The sequence below is a fragment of the Dermacentor albipictus genome, chromosome 2, assembly GCF_038994185.2.
Source record: "Dermacentor albipictus isolate Rhodes 1998 colony chromosome 2, USDA_Dalb.pri_finalv2, whole genome shotgun sequence".
Lineage (NCBI taxonomy): Eukaryota > Metazoa > Arthropoda > Arachnida > Ixodida > Ixodidae > Dermacentor > Dermacentor albipictus.
In genome coordinates, this window is record NC_091822.1 from 173,591,507 (window position 1) to 173,611,363 (window position 19,857).

Below are 19,857 nucleotides of genomic sequence, written 5' to 3' on the forward strand. Positions count from 1 at the left end.
GATGGGGCCGGAATTAAGAAATGCTCGCGTACCGTGCATTGGGTGCAAGTTGAAAAAAAAAAACAACTGTGCAGTCAAACTTAAACAAAAAAAGGATAGCATTGAAGTAGAATTCTTATCTTATTCCAGCCCTGATTGACACGGCCACTGTACCTTCTCTTCGAGTTTCCGAATGATTCGGTCTCGACCTGGTGCCCTGCTTGTCTCCTAGTTAACTCAGACGGGGCGAAATCTCCTCAAAGGCGTTCGTCCCGAGCTCAACCAGACCAGGCCGACTTCTTCTTCAGTTGCGAAACCTTTTTTCTGAGGAAGCCGGGAGGTTTTTCGTCGTAGCTTTATGCCACTCTCTCGTGGATGACTCCCCTTCCCCAGTGCAGGGTACACTCTAAGAACAGTTTACACCCTTTGGCGTGCCCCTTCTGCCACACAACGATAATCGTCATCTGCCTTGATGCGTTTCCATTCTTTAACTCTGCAAGCCCGGAACTTTCCAGTAACGAACGGCACGCGCGTTATCAGCATCGAACAGTTTGCACCCTTTGAAGTGCCCCTTCTGATAACGCGCGTGCCGTTCGTTACTGGAAAGTTCAGGGCTCGCAGCGTTAAAGAAAGGAAACGCAACAAGGCAGATGACGATTGTCGTTGTGTGGCAGAAGGGGCACGCCAAAGTGTGTAAACTGTTCTTATAGTGTAGTAAACTGCATATCTATTCTCCGGTTAACATTCCCGCCTTTCGCATATCGTTTATCTCTCTCTCTCTCTCGTGGATGACCACTTCTCCATTTCACGAAACTTTCGCCACCTCGCGGATCTCGGTAGAACCGATTTTAGCGTGTATCCCTAAATAGTAGCTTTGCGATTAGATAAACACAGTGACAGTTGTCGCAGAACTTTGGCCACTCGCGTGCATACTTGCGGGGGGGAAAAGACAAAACAGCCAACGAAGAGGATAGGCGAGTGGCGCACCCACAGTGGGCGGTTTATCCCATACTTGGTATAGCAGACACCACCCTGTAGAGCCTTATAAACCCGCCTGCCGCGAACCCCCGCGGGCCCTGTTTGGCAATTGGCTCCGGCCCGTGCGGCTTATCACTCGCCCCGCAGCAATCTCGTCGATGGGCCGCCGCGAGTCTTAATCCGCCTGTTGGCGGCGCGCCGGCGATGCATCGGAAGCAATAACACGGCCCGTGGGGCTCGCGCAATGACAAGGCGCAAGAGAAGGGATAAACCCCCGGGCGCGTTTGGTCACTGCCGAATACCTCGCGTAATCCGAGGCCGGATCATCGGCATTCAGCTTACGGGCACGGCTGGCTGGCCGCAGTTATCGATGTGTGTGCGCGTGCGTCTGCCCGTGCGCCCACGCGCTCTCCCGAGCGAACGAATCAATTTGCCGATATATAGAGAGCGCCGCCGCTCAATCGGAATTAATGGCTCCGACGAGAGAGAAACGGGCATTTGTCTCCTGTGTATCGTAAACTGTGCGATTGATTGTGGCGCCCCGAGGAACGTTTCAGCGAGATGTCTCGGACTCGGCTTCTAAACCAGTAGTACACGTTGAGAAACGACGCTTGCCAAAGGTATACACGCATTATGAGACTCAGCTGAGTGACACTTTTGTCGCTGTTTCCAACGATAGCCGACAGCTTCAAGAAAAATACTTCGATACTTTGAATTTGGCAGCGGGTGTATTTTGGAAGCCTTGGGTTCACACGTATATCCATGCCCTTGGCCAAAATTTTGCGGAAAGGGTGTAAGTGAAAGTACAGAGAGAGAGAGAGAGAGAGAGCACATGCCTTATGCCTGCACAAGCGTGGGATATACAAGGATGGCGGGCTGTGTATGCGCAGAGGCGGTAAGAAAATGAGAATTCTTCGCCGACGACTTGCTCGGTGAAATTTAGGCTGCGGCTGTGGTCGTTTTAAGAGTAACTGATTATTTTTGACGTGCAAGCGGGTAGACTTTAAATAAGTTCGTTACTTGTCAAACATATCGATATAGGCCACACCACAACGTGGTCGTCCGCAAAAGGGTATAAGTATATGGGTGTGATCGTCCTCATCAGCGGGCCAGAAGTCCTGACTATAAGTCTTTAAGCCAAAATCACGCCCCTTGTTACCCTCAATTTTAAATGGTCACTTATTGCCCAGAATTTCTTCCATGCAACCTTTCATCTCCCGCATCCATTGTACACATTTCCGTATCATTATAGCAATCATCTTTTGCGCAAATAATATTCATCTTGTTGAAGTTAACCAAAAGATACGAGGCTTTACACGTTATAAACACACAATATTCAGCAGCATAACTAAACGTATTATATCTGCATGCAGTTTATTGCGCCCGTTTTAACGCACCTTGTGATAGTACGAGTGCTTCACTGGCTTTATACACCGTATGCACAGTGGACATGTTGCCTCTTGCAGATACTGCAACCATATGTCTTCTGTGTTCGACTACATGCAGACGTAATTCACGTCCAAGACTAGTAATCATCGCGGTTATGCCAAGCGCTCTTTCGACCCTACGCCCCCCTCGCCCCCTTCACATAATGAAACGACTTCTGTTAGTATCAAGACACGAACATAATAGCGCGTTACGACTTGGCAGTGCATATATACGAAGGGGGAAAAAGAATTCCCATTATGGAACAAATGCCGAAGGGAATCCAGCGAACCTTCATTTCCGGTTCAGATGATTCGCAAACAAAGACCAGGGACAGAGACACTCGAGGGAGATCCTCTGATACATTCTAATCACTGTCTTATTACACGCGACAAAACAAACAATTTTGAAAAATGGTGCCGAGTCTCTGCAGAGGGAATGGCTGCCTTCTTCGAAGCCATCGTTGATGCCCTTTAATGGTTCTATTTTCTGCCCTCCTCCCTTTCTCATCCCTCTAGCGCTGCTTTCTTTCCCCCCCTTTTTTAACCCTCCCCCCCCGCCCTATCTTCTCATCTTCCATTGTTTACTCGGCGCGCGCGGAATGGCGTAACGAAGGGTTTTTCCAATATGCCATCTGACCTTCTCGCGCTCTTCTTAATTACGACGTGACGTCTCGGAATATTAATTAACTCCGGGACGTGATTGTTAATTGAGTCGCTATTAATTCTCTCAGCTCATTAATGCGGCCCCGGTGTGGACTATGAAAGGAGTGTCGGCTCCTCCTCCCTTCTGATGAGCAGGATGAGATAGGAACAAACCAGTTATAGGGGCAACGCGATAAAAGAAGAACGAGAAGTGTAAATGATTCGCCGGGCACGCAAAAAATAAAATGAAATTAGCAAGAACAATATGCTGGAGAAGTGTGGAAAGGGTGTTGAAGTGTCTGGGCGTTGCCGATCGCACACGTTGCATAATACAATATGCATATCTCGCCCGCTCTTTTGCCCTCCTCCGCCTCTTCAACCCTCTCCTTCATTTTCCCGCTTTTTCTTTCTCTCCCCTCGAGTTTCTTATTAGCGCCGTCCACCCGAGACCGTCGGCAATAATTGTTCCTCCCTCTCTCGCCATTGGCCAATTTCTCAGCGGCCGCCGAGGATGCCGGCTGTCGGCATCTGATTGGCCGAGGCGTCTGACTCAGGCATCTGACTTTTCTCCGACGCTCCCCCCCCCCCCCCCCCACTCCATTCAGCAAGTTCACTAATTTTCGGCACCTTTTCTTCATTCCTTTTCCGTCCCAAAGACAGTCGTCTCCTTAACCTGTCGCCCAATGCGACGCGACAGTCGTCGCATTCCGCGTTATTTTTGGCCCTTGCAGCCCATGCCAGTAGGTGGCTCGTACTACAACGTGTGCGCGACTGACGCCCCTCTCGGTGCGTGGGACAATACTCCGCTGCTTTCAGGGCGAGAGACAAGCCCGTGAACTCCATTCGCTCGGTGTCAACGCGTCACTACGACGGCGTACATGGGCGGTGTTTGGCGCACGCGCGCGCGTTCGCGAGAACGCCACCTGGCGACTGTCCCTCGGCTCATATGCATATGGGCGTCGTCACCGCTGCTGACGCCGTAACGTCGGCGTAACCTCTTGGTCCGTCCCTGACTCGCGCGCCCTCTTGTGTCGCCCGCGCACGCGAACTCTCGCCCACGAACTGAGCCAAGGGGGGAGGGGGGTATAAAAGGTGGCGTAGGTTGCCGGCAGGGCCGTGTAATTTAGCGACGATGGGCTTAAAGCAAAGTGCAGCCGTATAGCTTGCCGGTGTGTGTTACCCGGCAGCCGACAAGAAAAAGAAGGGCAATTTCAAGGTGGTCCTCGATTGCGCATGCAAGGGCAGAACCGGGGAGCAAACAAGCCGCTTTCTTTTCTTTTTCCTATTCGACAACTGCGGCGCCACGGGGGACAACAGAGTGTGTGGGATGCATGATGGGAAATTAATGAAGGCCTTTAGCAAGCGGGCCCCAGCGCGTCATGTCTCCAGCGCGCGTGAGGCGGAGTCGAGTAAAGTTTCTCTCCACAGCCGAGCGCCTGTTTATTTCTGCTGATGGATGGAGTCGCCACCACCGTGGTGATGCAGCTCCGCAGAACAGCTGCCGCAACTTCAAGCTGGCGTTGTAGCTGGCGCTGCTGTTGCCACCGCTTATTTCTCGTTTTCATTAGGCGTTCACGTTTTGTCTCGGAACTTGTTGACTGTCGGTGCCTGTACGCTCTTCGACGAGGGAGAGCCGGGTCCATTAGAGCAAAGTGCGCCATCCAATACGCGTCTTCCTCATTTGCCGTAGTCTTCTTTCTCTCTCCCTCTCGGAATAAAATATCTCCCGAATGGCTGCGGGCGAAAGAATTGCGCGAACGTAGCTTTCATCGCAAATGAATGTGTATCTCGTGTTACCGTCTTCGAGTCCATGCAGTCATTCGTTACTTTCCGGTGGTTACATTGTTTCGACGTTGTTCTATGTTCGGTGGCTAAAACGAATTGAAATGTTTGCACGGGTTCCTTTTAGACGGACAGACGAGCGAGTGAGAGAGACGCTGAGATTAATAAGGAGCTGGAGACGTTAGCCCGGTTGACGACCTGGCATGCTTCGCATGCTGATCTCGTGGTGATCTGGCTTAAACTTACGGTGATCGCCCACACAAACACCTAAAGAGCACCTGTACGCACACACACGCACGTACACAAGAAAACTATTCATAAAGCTTTTGTCAAGGTCTGTGGACTTTAGAAACACCAGCGATGCTTTTGTAGTGCGCATTGCGCGGGCGGTGCTTCTCCACTGGCCAAGAATGTCCCGCAGCTCCAAGCTCGAGCACAGCTGCAAGTACACTTTGACCTTCAAGGATGTCTGTATGACAATTAAAAGATCGTTCACGAACTAAAAGTGGACGTGTCGTCGCTGCAAATATTGGCATGTTCTCGGCGGAATAAGAATACGGTTATAGGGTCATGTTTTGTTTATTGATGATATATGAAAGTTTTTTTTTTTCGAGAACTATAACTGTAGTATACTACTGTTTGGAACCGAAGAAACGATCTCCTGAATTAGACGCTTCATTTCTCCGAATATAGTTTTGTTGTGACTGCGGACATGTGGCGCCACTGCTAATATTGAAACGTACCTTCTTTTTCTGGGGCGCGGGGGGGAGAGGGGGGAGAGGGGGGAAGGCCCACGCATTCTGTATAGCTTTCTAGAGTGGCTGCGTGTGGGAGAGGACTAACGGGATCCGAGAGACTCGACACTTCGTTGATGATAACAGTACGAAGGAGCAGACAACGATGAATCCAGAGAAAGCAAAGGAGAAATTTATCTTCGTGGTTCCGTGAAATGTAGAACTAATAAAGTTGCCGCATGTAGGAGCCGAACATACATGGGAGCTGAACCCAATATTCAGCAAGAAGTACTCCGTGATATCATAGGGGCGGTTGATGTTTCCAAGAAAGACATTAGCTGATCAGCGAGCTCGAAGAGCGATCGGCTCGTTCCCATCGCAGGCTGCAGCGAACTAAACAAGAACTATTCGTTTTGGGGAACCTTTAATTATTTTCTTTCGGTCTTTCTATCTTCCCATATCGCTCCCCTATGTGTACAGGATAGCGAACCAGCTGTACCTCTTCCGTTAAACACCCCTGCCTTTCCTTTCTCCTTTATAACACCGTGCACTGGACGAATCAATAACAGTCACTGTAGTATTACATCGACACCTCGTATTCCCCTCTTCCTTTCCTCGTCTCTGCCCACCCTTTTATCCTAGTTGTCGAGTAGCTGACAAGAAACGTATTTCCTCTGGTCGATGTGTCCATCTTTCCAGTCAATAAGCTTTTCTCTCTCTTCCTCGAACGCCCAACTGGCCAGAGTGGAAGACTTGTTAAAAAATGGCTGTGGCTTAGGTAAGGTTAAGCCCAGGATGCGAAGCATACTAGCCTTTATTTTAGTTGTTGAACCATTCCTGGTGAATTGCTGTTGCTCGGCTATATTTGGTTCGGCTAGACGAAGAAACAACTCATGCGTTACTCTGCTTCGCCTTCAAGAGTGGAACGCGACAGCGTTCCCGTCGACCCGCCAATGGGCTACAATGGGCTACGGCACAGCGACTACGCGCCCCGCATTGGACGCGGTGAGCGTCGAGCAACGCAGCGTTCGGCGCGGCAACGAAATGTGCGCCTGAGCAAGCGACGCACGCCTGAGCCTTAGAAACAGCTCGTTTCTAAGGCAACACCGCATTCACTAGAGGCGCTTTTGTACCGCTTTGAAGCATCGTACTCGTGGCTCAGTGGTAGCGTCTCCGTCTCACACTCCGGAGGCCCTGGTTCGATTCCCACCCAGCCCATCTTGCAAGAGTTGAGCCAAAGCCACTTCTCCTCTGTCGTGACGTCACGGTGTCACGTGGTATTGGAGGCGACACCGCCGCGCCTGAGAAGCTGGGTTGAGCTCTCGTAATATGCTTCGCATAAAAATGCTCCTCGAATTAGCGCGCACTTCCGCTTGGTATCTTGCATCACGTACCAGTATAACCATCGTAACGTTCAGCGTGCCGTTCGTTTCTATACTACTGTCATAATCGTCAACCCCTCGAAGTGTGATCGCCCTTTATTCTGCATTACAAGCTGTCCTGTAAAACAGTCGTGTGAACAGCTTTGCAAGTACTGAAGTTTTTAAAAAGAAGCCATTAAGTTTTCATTGATCGCGCTCCTTTTGCTTAATTTTTAAAACCAGACGATAATCGCATTTTATTGTGTATTCCACAGGTTGGTACTTTCTTAATATATCCATGCCATTCGAGAAAAACTTCGGTTTTCGCACAGCCCTCACTTTTCTTGAAAGTTATCTCGCGACCTTTTTTAATACAAAATAGCCGTGAATGTGTTTTTATTGCAGAGGAACAGCTTCGACATCGCCTCGCGCAGTGGCGGCCACCTTATAATTAAGAGACGAGAAGCTAGGCCTTGCAGATGCTCGGACTAGAACTGGATGGTAAAACTTTTCCGCATGTAAACTAAGTAAGGGGGATGAGCTCGTACTCAGCACAGACGCGTTTGTTGCGTTGTAAACGTAACATAAATCAGCCGAGAGCCAGTTGGCGTAGGTATAAAAAACCTTATCTATACAATGAGCCCCCGTTAGCTTACGTCGTTACGTGTATATATACTACACGACAGCGCACCTAAGCAAGTTTGTAACTTTCGCATTAATTTGTACGACTCCGCGCGGGGCCCCGACGTCGTTATTATCGCTATAGCAATTACCATGCTAAGGCTAACTACATTAGACGCGCACCATACCCGCGCATGCCGGCGGTTACGGCTACACTACACGCGTGGACCATATGCTCCCCGCCTCTGTCATGCACCGCGAAATTGATGCGGTTCGATGTTGTTCTTTCCGGAAGCGAAGTGCGTGCGCTCGCGCAGCAGCGCCTCCGGCTCATTACGAAGCGCTCGTTTAGGCTTATCGCGCGCACCACGAGCTTATACATTCCAGTCGGGGGGCCCGAACAAAGCCTCAGCCACGCGGCCGAGAAGCACGAGCAAGCGAAACAGCAACAAGAAAAAACACAGGCGAAACCTCTTTAGAACCGAGCCGACAAAAGGCGTTCCGCGAAGAGAGCGCGCCGGGCGTGCCACGAGCTCGCGTTGATCGCCGCGCAACCTGACGCTCGCATCTACAATGGCCTACAGCCTACACGACGCTTTGTTCGGGACCCCGCGCGAGGCAAGGCACAAAACGGCGTGGCCTCTTCTTCGGCGCGAGCGCCAGACGACGCCGAAGCCGCGCGCAGTTTGCCCGACGTCGTCTGCGTAACTATCGAGCGCGGCTAAATAGCGAACGTCCGGCATTGAGTCTGGCTCGCTGGCGGGCGCGACCGAGCCGAAGCCTGGCGAGCGCTTTTGTTCGCTCGCACATAGCCCCCATCCAGTCCGGATGGCGGCAGCTGCCGGGCCAATATGGTGCCGTCTCGCTCGGCGGACTCCTCTTAATTAACCGATTCGGAGCGCACTTGTCAAAGTCTGCGCTTCCGAAGCCGACCGCCGCCTTCGCGTGGGAGTCTGTGCGTGCGTTCTGGACCATATCGCGCCCGAATCGCGGGCGCCAGCAGTTCATGAAAGCTCGATCAGCCCGCGAGACGGAAGGGAAGTGTGCGTTTCATTCCTTCCTCAGACTGCTCTCCGGTTCTCTTATACTCGGTTCTTTCGGCGAAGTTTTAATGCGCACTAGGCGCAGGCGATGGTGGGGGAGGGACGCGTCCGATATTTCTGCACGTGTCGTCTTCGCCTCCGCCGCCGACGCTGTGACGTCGCGTTGCGCGGATCTACCACTCGGCTTTCCTGACACTTAGGATGTGCCGATGGCGTACATTTTATTTTCGTTTTATCCAATTCAGAGCAATGCGCTCATTTCATGCATATATACGACGCGAGGCTAATTTGTGTGGATGTATATGTTCCCTTCTCTGTCGTCCTCTCCGCGAATTGCCCTAGTGCAGCACATAGAATATATCTGTTTTTATTTGGCTTCTAGGTAAAAAATTTCCGTAGTAACAGTGAAAATGGTCGGAACGGCTGCCTAAAGAGGAGTTGGGACAAAGGAGACGTTGAAACAAACTTTATTAAACGATACGACGGCGTCCTTGTGTATGTCGCTCTCATGTGGGTGGCTTCCTTAGTTCCGGATGTCATGGCCCTCGGCTGTCCGCCTTGCTCGGTCCACCAGTCGTCGCTGGTCCTCCGGGTCAGCACTGGTCAGGAGGCCCTCCCACTGCATGCTCTTCAGATGCAGCTCTAAAAGGAAGGGGAAAATTAATTAAATGTACCGAGACAAAAAGAACACAGGGCAGAGTGAGAGATTCGCGACCGCACTCTTCGCAGTTTCGAGTCATTTTCTCGACCACTAGCCCAGCTAGAGGCATGCTGCAATGATCAAACAGTGACCATTTCTGCGTGATATAACGCGGTAGTGACAGCGCGACCTGCGAATTGTTACATCGGTCGCTATCAAGAACCGTGCGCGAAAAAGATAACGGCTGCTTTCTCATGGCCCAATACGACGAAATGAACGCAACCGACATCCAAGAGGAACAGAACTGCTACGGTGGGCAAAAAAAAAAAAAGAAGAAGAAGAAGAAGTCGAAGAATAGCAAGTAGATAACGACGGCAACTGATTTATTATTCTCTTTTATTATTGTTTTTATGATTCATTCAATCCTTCTCTTTCATCCATGTCTTCTTTTTATCCATACTTCCTTTTATAATGTTCTTAGGCGTCAATGGGACCGGTTTGCGTTTTCGCATCTAAATCTGGCAAATTCCGCCTCGTACGTGCGTGCCAGAGTGTGCAAAAAGACAGGAAATAGCTACGATGACACCGACCCTTCGGCTCTGGTTGAAATCAATGCACTAAGAGAGAGAGACAAGAACATACAGAAAGGCAAGGCTGCCAACCGAAACGTAAAATCCGGTTTGCTACCCTACCTTGGACAGTAGGGCAGCAGAGGTTGAAAGATAAGTAAATAGAGAGAAAGAGAGATTAAGAGAGCACAGGTACACGATCGTATGCGTTTACGGGCACTGCACACAATCACAGCAGATGATCAAAATTACCATGGATTGTCGCTAAAACCCGTTTGCACATGTCTACCATCCTTAAGGATTGCGGGAACGCCTTCGTCACCTTCTGCTGCGACAGATTGCGAAGTGGGTTCTCCGAAATGACCTGTTCTAACAGCGGTCTGTCATCAACGTGAGCGAACGCAGTCGCGAGCGATGTTCTCTGTTCACTTTATTGAGGACAGCCACACAGAACTTGTTGACACTATGCACACCACTTTATCATGGACAGTCGTGCACACAGAACAACGTTCCCACTATGCACCGAGGCACAATCCCACGGAAGGTTTTCACCAATGCACACAAAACAGTCATCCAAAGTGTCGGTCGCACGCTGCAGGATAAATTTCGCAAAGGTAATGTGGTTTAAAGAGCGAGCAAAATCGTCAATCCTGTACAGACTACTTTTGAGGTCCATCTCTCCTCAAGTGACCGACCTTCTCAATAGAAAAAAAAATGGAAAAATCTATAATGTCAACACGTAAGGAGAAAGGTATCCATTTACAAGATGTAAGTGGCAGGCAGCACCGCTTTCCAGCAAATATCTTAAACGCACTCTCTCTTAAGCGATGCAATATGTTTGCTCGAACGACGTGAACATTGGCGTACGCTAGGGCGGCACATAGCGTATGCTGTAGAATGCAATGAGTAATTGCAATATGGATAGTGCTATTGGTTTATTCAAGGAGAAATAGTAGCCAGATTCAATACTTTTGAGAATTTACGTTGGGTCAGCTATAGCCGCCAGTACTCTACCATAATATCAAAGAGCTGGCCGGAATGATTCAGTCGCCGCGATTCGTTCCTAGCTCATGCGCTGCACGAACGTTCTCTTTAGACTACAGTCGGCAACGCACACCCGCGCCATTCCTTGCCCGCATTCCAGTCCTCGCGTCGACCCGTGCAGTCTCGCGCGCGCAGCTTACACGGGCATTCGCTCGCTGCTGACCGCGCTAAACTCGTATTAAAAACTCGCGCAGACGGAGCTGCACGTCACAGCCGAAGCAGAGGAGTGCGGGGTCCGGCCGGTTGGCCCGAACCATCGCTCAACGGCCGGAGGTTGGCCGGCCACAAAGGACGTATACCGCATACCGCACGTGGCCGCACGACGGCCGAACGGATCGACTACACACACACATATATATAGAGCCGGGCGAGCGGCCGCTTTGTTCTCATTTCCGGCTTCTCCGTCAGGTAATGCTGCCGCACGTATGGTACGGTACATACAACGTACGCCCTTCGTCGCGCATTGATTCGTGTTTGCTGCTGCTCTATAGCGCTCGGCGTTCTCCTCCCGACGGATCCGGTTGTTCGGGTAATGCGGGGGATGACTACGTGATGCGAGAGACAAAGAGCATCCGATCCGATCTTATATGGCCGCGCCGCTGCAGAACAAACTTTGGGCTGGCCCTGCATCTCCATCTCTCTTGCAATCTGGGGCCGAATTTCACGCTGCTTTTCTTTCGCAAGTGCCTTCGCCACTTCGTGGCACGACAAATGTCGTGAATATCTGACATCGACGGGTCGAATTGGCGAAGCTTTTCTCTCGTATATGTGTTCGTTCTCATTGGCCGGCCACCTTAACCAGTAATATGTCGAACATCATGAACGTCTGGCATTTTAATTTTTACGAACAATGCTAACGCAGAAACTTCTTGTGACTACGGGAGACCGAATTCACGAAGCTTTCCTTTCGCAAGGGCTAATTGCTATTGGCCCACCCCCTTCGCTTAGAATGTTTCCAATATCACGATTCACTGGCGTCTGTTTTTGTGAGCACAAGACGACGGGTAAAAAAGACACTTTTGAACGAAACACTTTTTGCATTAGGTCCTTTTTCAGCCATCACGCCTACAGAAATGAAAAATATAGAAAAGAAAGCGTGGGGTGACCGAGGGCGTCATATTAGTTACAGAAGCTACCAGCTTGCGCCGTTATCACTGTCAGTTTATGACTAAATACAAATTCTGCAAGACATGTCTAGGGAAAAGCAGCAGGAGAAGATGGAATAACAGTCGATTTATTCAATTATGAACGGGATATTATACTTGAAAACCTTGCGACCCTCTCTCTATATGCATTGCCTGCAATACTTCAAGAATACCGGACAGTTAGAAGAATGCCAACATCATAGTAATCCATGAAAATGGAGACATTAAAGAATTGAAAAATTATAGGCACATTAGCTTGCTTTCAGTATTGTATAAAATATTCACCAAGATCATTTCCAATAGAATCAGAGCAACACTTGACTGCAATGGACCAAGAAAACAGACTGGCTTCATGAAGGAATATTCTACAATGGATCACGTCCACGCAATCAACCAGGTAATTAAGAAATCTGCGGAGTACAAACAACCTTTCATAGGTTATGAAAAGGCATTTGATTCTGTACTGATACCGGCATTCAGCCATGGAGGCATTGCGTAATCAAGGAGTACAGGACGAATACGTGAACATCTTGGGAAATATCTACAAATATTCCACAGCCGTCTTGCTTCTCCACAAGAAAAGTAGATAAATACCTATGAAGAAAGGGGTCAAGCAAATTGCCACAATCCCTCCAATTCTATTCACTGCCTTCTTGGAAGAAGTTCAAGCTATCAGAATGGGAAGGCTTAGGAGTGAGAATTAACGGTAAATACCTCAACAACCTTAGGTTTTCAGATGACATTGTCCTGTCCAGCAACGCTGGGGGCGAATTGCATCAAATTATTGAGGTCCTTAACAGAGAAAGTGTAAGAGTGGGGTCGAAGATTAATATGCAGAAGACAAAGGTAATGTTGAATAGCCTGGCAAGGAAAAAAGAATTAATGATCGCCAGTCAGGCTCTAAAGTCTGTAAAGAAGCACGTTTATCTAGGTCAATTACTCACAGGGTACTCTGATTATAAGAAGGAAATCTACGGAAGAATAAAAATGGGTTGGGGTGCACACGGCAGACATTACCAAATTCTGACTTGGAGCTTACCACAGTCGTTGAAAATAAAAGTGCACAATCATTGCACTCTACCTGTGCTAACATATGGGGCAGAAACTTGGCAGTTAGAATACAAGCTCGAGGACAAGTTAACAACCGCACAAACAGCGATGGAACGAAAAATGTTAGGCGTAACGTAAAGCGAGAGAAAGAGAGCGGTGTCGATCAGAGAGCAAACGGGGATAGCCGATATTCTAGCTGACATTAAAAGAAAAAAAAAATCGAGCTAGACAGGCCGTGCAATGCATAGCGCAGATAACCAGTGGACCATTACAATTACATATTGGGTGCCAAGGGAAGAGAAGCGCAGATGATGACGCTAAAAAATTAGGTGGGGGTGATGAAATTAGGAAATTTGCAGGTGCAAGTTCGAATCAACTAGCGCAAGACAAGGGCAAGCCCTTCGTCCTGCAGTAGACAGAAAAGTAGGCCGATGATTATTGTGATGATGAAGATGACGATGACGAGAACGAAGACAATGACGATGACGAATTATCCTGCGGAGATTCCCTTTGTGGAGGAGGCCGCCTGCATTAGCTGCAGACTTTAAAGAAATATGGGGTTTTACGTACCAAAACCACTTGCTGATTATGAGGCACGCTGTAGTGGAGGACTCCGGAGATTTTGACCACCTGGGGTTCTTTAACGTGCACCTAAATCTAAGCACACGGGTGTTTTCGCATTTCGTCCCCATCGAAATGCGGCTGCCGTGGCCGGGATGTGATCCCACGACCTCGTGCTCAGCAGCCCAGTACGATAGCCACTGAGCAACCACGGCGGGTAGCTGCAGATTTCTGAAGCGGAATTTGAACATGTGGAGTATTCAGCAATGTGTTTTCTAGTGACGGGGAAACATCGATAGGAAGCTAGCCTGTATTAACAAAAAATTGTCTTACGCCAAAACTGTTCGTATACGTGGCAGATCCAAAACGCAATCGTGATGTTGGCAAGTATTAGCGAAGGCGTCAGGTCAAAGGCACAGATATGTTAAGAACTAAAAGCTTTGTGAATGTGACATCATGACATCACTGGTCATTTTTTGGAGTTTTTTTCTCCCCTTCCCTTCACGCATGTCTGACCCACCCAGTAAGCAATATTTGAGAGAGCAGTGGTGCTAACCAAGTAGAACAGCCCAAAGTAAGAATACACTGGCGATACACAATGTAACGGATTAGCTTAAATGTGTGAATCTACTACAAGTGAGGTCAGGTTCAAGGTAAAAACGCGACATATTTTTTATCAAGACTTCGGTATAATGAGGTCTGTGAAAATCAAGCAACGGCTAGAGACCAAAAGAGGAACATAAATTCTTAAGACTTTTTAGTGAACACATAGTTATATCAGCGTTTATGATATGAATTACTTTACGGTTATGTAACAAGTGACGCACTTGTGGTCTTTACTGTGGACAGTACCTGGACTGAGCTGCGTTTGGACCTACCGTGGATTTAGAAAGCGGAGGACTCCGCACCAATGGGTGATGACTATAAGAATGATATATACAATTCGGTTAACGGCACGAAGAGATGTCTAGTGAGCCCTTCATTGTGGCGTTATCGTTATCAGTTTCATTGGCGTCTTATCATTTAGTAAATCAGTTCCGCGGAAAACTTCACGGTGGAGGAAAGTCCATGAGAAGTAAAAACTGTCATCCACTCCATTGAATCATGAAGCTACAGTCGGACCGGGAGCAGGAGGAATATTTCCTCAACTGCAGCGCTTTCTTTCTGAGAAACCCGTAGGGGTTCCCTTTCTACCTTCGTTCTACTGTCGGGTGGACTACAATTTTTGCATATCATATCGTAATTTATTTATTTCACCGTTATTTCTTTGTTTTCTTGCTGCAAAGCAGAGAGTGGAGTAGTGGGGGTACGCCCACTGTCTTCGCAGCAACCCGCGTAAACAAAACATAATCAAAATAAATTTAGACGTGTGTAGTACGTGCACTATAGTCTGCCCGTTGCGCTTACTTGTATATCTGGTACTATTTGATCAGTAGTGCACTTGGTATGTTGAGATAGCCGACTCTAAAGAGACCAACATTCTCATTTTTCGGCATTTGCAGTATAGGCGTACGAGGCAAGACGTCGTTAGAGACCTGCGTCCTTAACTTCTGTCATGCATTTATTTTTCATAATTAACGCAAGAAGAAACATTAGGAGAGAGGCAACGACGCTATCAAAAGTTAGCAGTATGGGTGAGCTTACTACAAAACACTTGCCTGAAACGCGATATCTGGAGAACGGCTACGTAGACGCTTAAACGTGTGTATGGGATAAGACCCAACTAACTTGAAGAAGCGTAATGTTTGATGTCACAACGCATCCGGCTGCGCATGTAGGCGTGAAATTACGGCACACGAGGCAACAACATTTAAAAAGAGGAAAAAGGATGTTACGAGAGGAGACCGGAAGCGTTCGGGTGGTCTGGCTGTTTTTAGTCCCAGTTAGTGTTGTGCTTGCTTATAACTCTGAACCATCTTTACCAGCAGCTCGGATACTATAGCTGCAATGCGTGAAAGAATGTGGAACACATTGCCGTGAACAGTTGCCGGATTCAGAAATAGCGATTCTGGTTATCTTACGGTGCACTGTGTAGTGTATGCCGCCGGCTCGGGATAGGGCTGCAAGACCCATCGTACAGGTACACTGTGACCCGTGTAACACAACAGACGCAATCGTCTTTTCTATAAAAACGTACCGTCGAAAGAGCCTCCTTGCAATGGATTCTAGAATGCGGTTTCTTTGAATGGTTGTAAGCTGCTCCACAATGTAGTAGAAGTTTGTGACTTTTAAGGAAGCAAATTGAATAGAGAAGTGCAGCTCCATAACTGTCTCTCACTGTGAGGACACCTGGATGACAACGCCGCTGCAGCGGGGAGGAGTGAGGATAATAAGAAAAGCCACGAGGAAGGACGCCTCCCCAGTCGAATGGCAAGGCCGACAAGACTGCTCCACAATTCGCGGATAGCTTTATGACACATGCCTTAGAGTTCAGGCGGCTGATGGAGCTGAAGATCAGCTACAACGTAAGTGGTGGTTTCTGATTACTGTTTCTGCCATCATTGTTCTTACCACGAATTGGTATGCCGCAGCGTTTTGCCAATGGTTTCCTCAGGCTTGGTCGGTTCTTGACTATGTATAGAGGTGAACTATAGAGGTGAATCCAGCAAGTAACCCAGACAATTAACAAATTATTAAAGACAAACTTCCTGTTCGTACCTCGGCCCGAATCACGACCGTTTCCCCAAAGTGGGTTGGGCCATTTCACTAAACAACAGCCATTGTGAAAGAAGGGATATAGAATCCTTAAATGTATTTAGACGTGTGTCGTACTTCTCCGTGCGCGCTCCACTCCTCGGCGTCCTTTTTGACAAGCATGACGCATCGCCGTCGCGAACATCGCTGCGACGACGTGCCGTCACATACTGAGCATCCACCTAAACTGGTGTTTGCATATCGGCATCGCTTGTGAGCAGTGTAGTGCATAAACTTGGACACTGTATGAGATTACGCGTTGCATATTTTCGTATATTAACCACTTCATTAAAGCTGTACTTCACAGAGATTCTGAGACGTGCGTTGGAGCTGCATAATAATTTTTCACAGACGCCATTTTTTTTTTTCAGGATCCATACGCATTCAAGCAGGATATAACTCTCTCCCTCTCTCATACTCTCTCTCAGACACACAGGGATGCAGGAACGGACGTGATCACAGTGTCGTTAAGTCGTTCCCGGTCAGGGGGCGCGCCTTGCGCTAAGAATGCTGTCATCACTATAGGCGCTCTTCCCCCCCCCCCCCTTGCCCCCTCTGCCCTTTGGTCTTGCACGCACTCGCATGTACGGCTCGTTTGCCGCCTGTCTGCGAAGCCTAAGCACGGGGGCGGCGAGACCACAATTCGGTGGGTGTTTCCACACTCGGCCAGACTGAGCCGTATACGTCGCCCGCACGCGTGTGTTGCATGCTTCGCTTCGGCTCCTAACTCGACCAACTCGCGAGCGCGGCGCCGCCCAATACACCCACGCAAGCGGCCTGCGTTGCAACGTCCGCCCTCGTCCTTCCATCTCCCCCTTCCTTCCTCCCCAACCCCCCACACTCCCACTACACCCTCCTCCTGGCTATCTTTACCTGCGGTGGCGCCTACACGACGCACGTCACAAGGCAGGCGCGTGCGTATAGTCGCGGGAGAAACGCATTTGCCGCCGCCCAACGCTGTGCGCGCGGCCGCTGGGGCGCACGCGGGCGATCGTCGCCATTACGGCTAATCACCGCGTCGTCACAAAAGCGCCGCGTATGTGCGAACACGCCTCCACTTCCTGACATCCGCTATCTCCGAGCGCACTTATACGTGGATCATGCTCGTTTATCCTCCATTTGTGCTATCGCGGAATTTCGCTCGTTCGCGTTGTTGATTTTCTTTTCTCTCTCTCTCTCTTCCTTGTGTTACGTTGCAAGTGAGAGAGAACAGAGCATTAGCTCCGCAACCATTCGTTCCGTGAGTCGGTCACTTTGTTCGCAACTATTACTTTTGACGCAGGCCAGCATGGCGTGCGCCCCCCGCTGCCGGCGCGTAAGTGATCGTGTTTCCATCGACGGCGCTGTTTCGCTGCAAAGACGGAAACTGTGTTGTTTGCACGAGGGGCAGGAGGGCGCGTGCGGTGAGCGTAGAGAAATGCAGGGCGAGTGCGCACAGTCAGTCATGCGTTTCATGCGTTGGGCGAGGCCTAGGAGGGGGTCCTCCTGTTGCAGATTGCTGACGATAACTTTTGGGCACCGGAAGGCGGACGATGGCGCCTATCCCGCCATCTGGGAAGGGAAGTAGAAATTGCGCTCACAGCTGGGCTCTGGGGGGGTGCAGGAATGCGGCGATCGCTCACAGAGGACGCCGATAATTGATTACTCCCGAGCTGGGAAGCAGCGGCACTGTGGAAATTTGTTGCCCGGTTGCACTGTTATCGTGCGAGAGTCAGTGTGCCTGTGTAAATAACATCACGTCATGCTTTCCTTTCTCGCCATTTTTTTTTTCTTTTTCGGACGCTCGATAATTCAAACAGAAAAAGAAGTTCGGGATATTAAAAATAACATTTCTTTGCATGTCTAGAGTTAATTTACGAAGGCATGAGCCCGCACAATTTATTAAGGTATTTGCTCCGGACGGTAACTGTCCGTGCCTCAGCACGTTGTACTCGCGAGGTAATGGTATAGGAGATAGTGTTTTTTTTTTTTCTTTTAGTATGGTGTTAGTCTTGAAGTAATCGCAGAAAATACGACTACTTTTTAGTCGTGCTACATTGGAACTGTGGAATTACGCTGAATTCGCCAATTCCAGCCAAACCTGCACCTATTGTCACGAAAAAAAAAAAGAAATCCTCGCTGCATACTGAGAACACGACACAAAGTTGCAAATGTACACATGTAATGCATAACGTATAGCTATAGCACATGATCTGAGACAAGCATGAGTGGTCTCTAATGAGAGGTCTATACTGCAGAGCATAAAAGAAACCGGAGAGTGATCGTAGCATGAAGTTGAGATTACAAGCAAATATCATACCAGAGCCCACACTGTCAATGACACAATTATGTCATCATGACGTTACAGCTGGATAAAAAATATGCTGCACAAATTGTACATCACTACAAGTACCTGGATGTCGAGTCGGCTCAAGCAGGATCTATCTTTGCACGCCAACAAGACTGATCGCGAGGTCAGTCTTGTTTTCACGGTCAGACAGGCACTAAAGTTTACCTGTCCTCAACTTTGCGCACTGGGCACACTGACCAGCATATGTGCTTAATTTTGGGCGTTACGTACAAGCGGCGTTTTAAGGCAACACGGGTCGTAGAGCTGGGTGAGCTGCATGCCATGGTGGCCGCCAGCCATGGTCGTCAATTTCATTAGCGCGGTGCCGGACATATGTTCGGGCATGATGCTGAGTAGACATCTATGCTCACACCACGACAAGTGAACGTCTCAAATGGAGGGTCTCTCTTCGCTGACCCGATGCCGTTCCAGACAAAACATTCTCACGGTATTTCAGTACACATTTCGCGCAGCAGTTTTTTCTAGAGAAACGAGATGGCGCTATCGGCGCTCAGCGACAGCGCACGAATACGAAACTACTAGCGCTTCCACCTTGCTTCTATGCGATCAGCTGTCGGAAATGCAACCGAGTTTTCGCTAACGCACTGTGCTTCAATCATGCTGTATTGAATCATGTAGATTGAAGACGTGTGCAGCATTTGGCTGCAAAAATGGTGACTGACATGTTAAGGAATGGAATGAATCTGTGTGGCCAAGTTCGCGGACCGCTGCTGCAACCGTCCGTACGTGTTGCTGGCATTTAGCGATATACCGCTCTCCTCAAGGATACAGAAATTTTCTCATCCGTCAGCGTTGTATAGCTAACCTTAAAAAAAAAAGTGCATCAGCTGCGGAACGTCGGTAAGAGTGAGTACCGTTCGTTAAACAATGACAAAGGGAATAGCGCCGCTTCCTGTCAATAAGTTTCGCGAATAGTATCAACACATCTACCCCAACTATAGCACGGAAACTTACGCCCACTCTAACACCAGCGTTTCAATGAGTGAATGGGCGCACACTTGAACATATGCGCCCCATATACGTTCAGTAAATGTCGGACTACACCGATAGCGCACGAATGGTCGAAGCGAACTGTTCCGTGACGGTCCACAAGGGTAAGCGAATTATTAGCTATGACACGTCTTTGCTACAAGGTATTAGAATGTACAAGACGGCTACGTTTCAAGCCTTGCGCATAGCAAGGACGAATCTATCGGACGTGAGCACACCTGCGAGGGATTAGGAGGAGGGAAAGAGA

The 19,857-nt window shown here is 49.0% G+C and overlaps 1 protein-coding gene and 1 long non-coding RNA gene across 10 annotated transcripts in view; one reads left to right on the top strand and one right to left on the bottom strand.

The window, feature by feature from the left end:
* The window catches only part of Eph (Eph receptor tyrosine kinase), a 785,142-nt gene that overhangs the window by 119,962 nt on the left and 645,323 nt on the right, over positions 1-19,857 (top strand). The window lies entirely within an intron of this gene.
* LOC135900920 (uncharacterized) lies at positions 9,017-11,114 on the bottom strand. Its single transcript, XR_010563979.1, has 2 exons — positions 10,791-11,114; positions 9,017-9,209 (listed from the first exon to the last, which is right to left on the bottom strand). It is a non-coding gene; the product is annotated as an uncharacterized lncRNA (long non-coding RNA).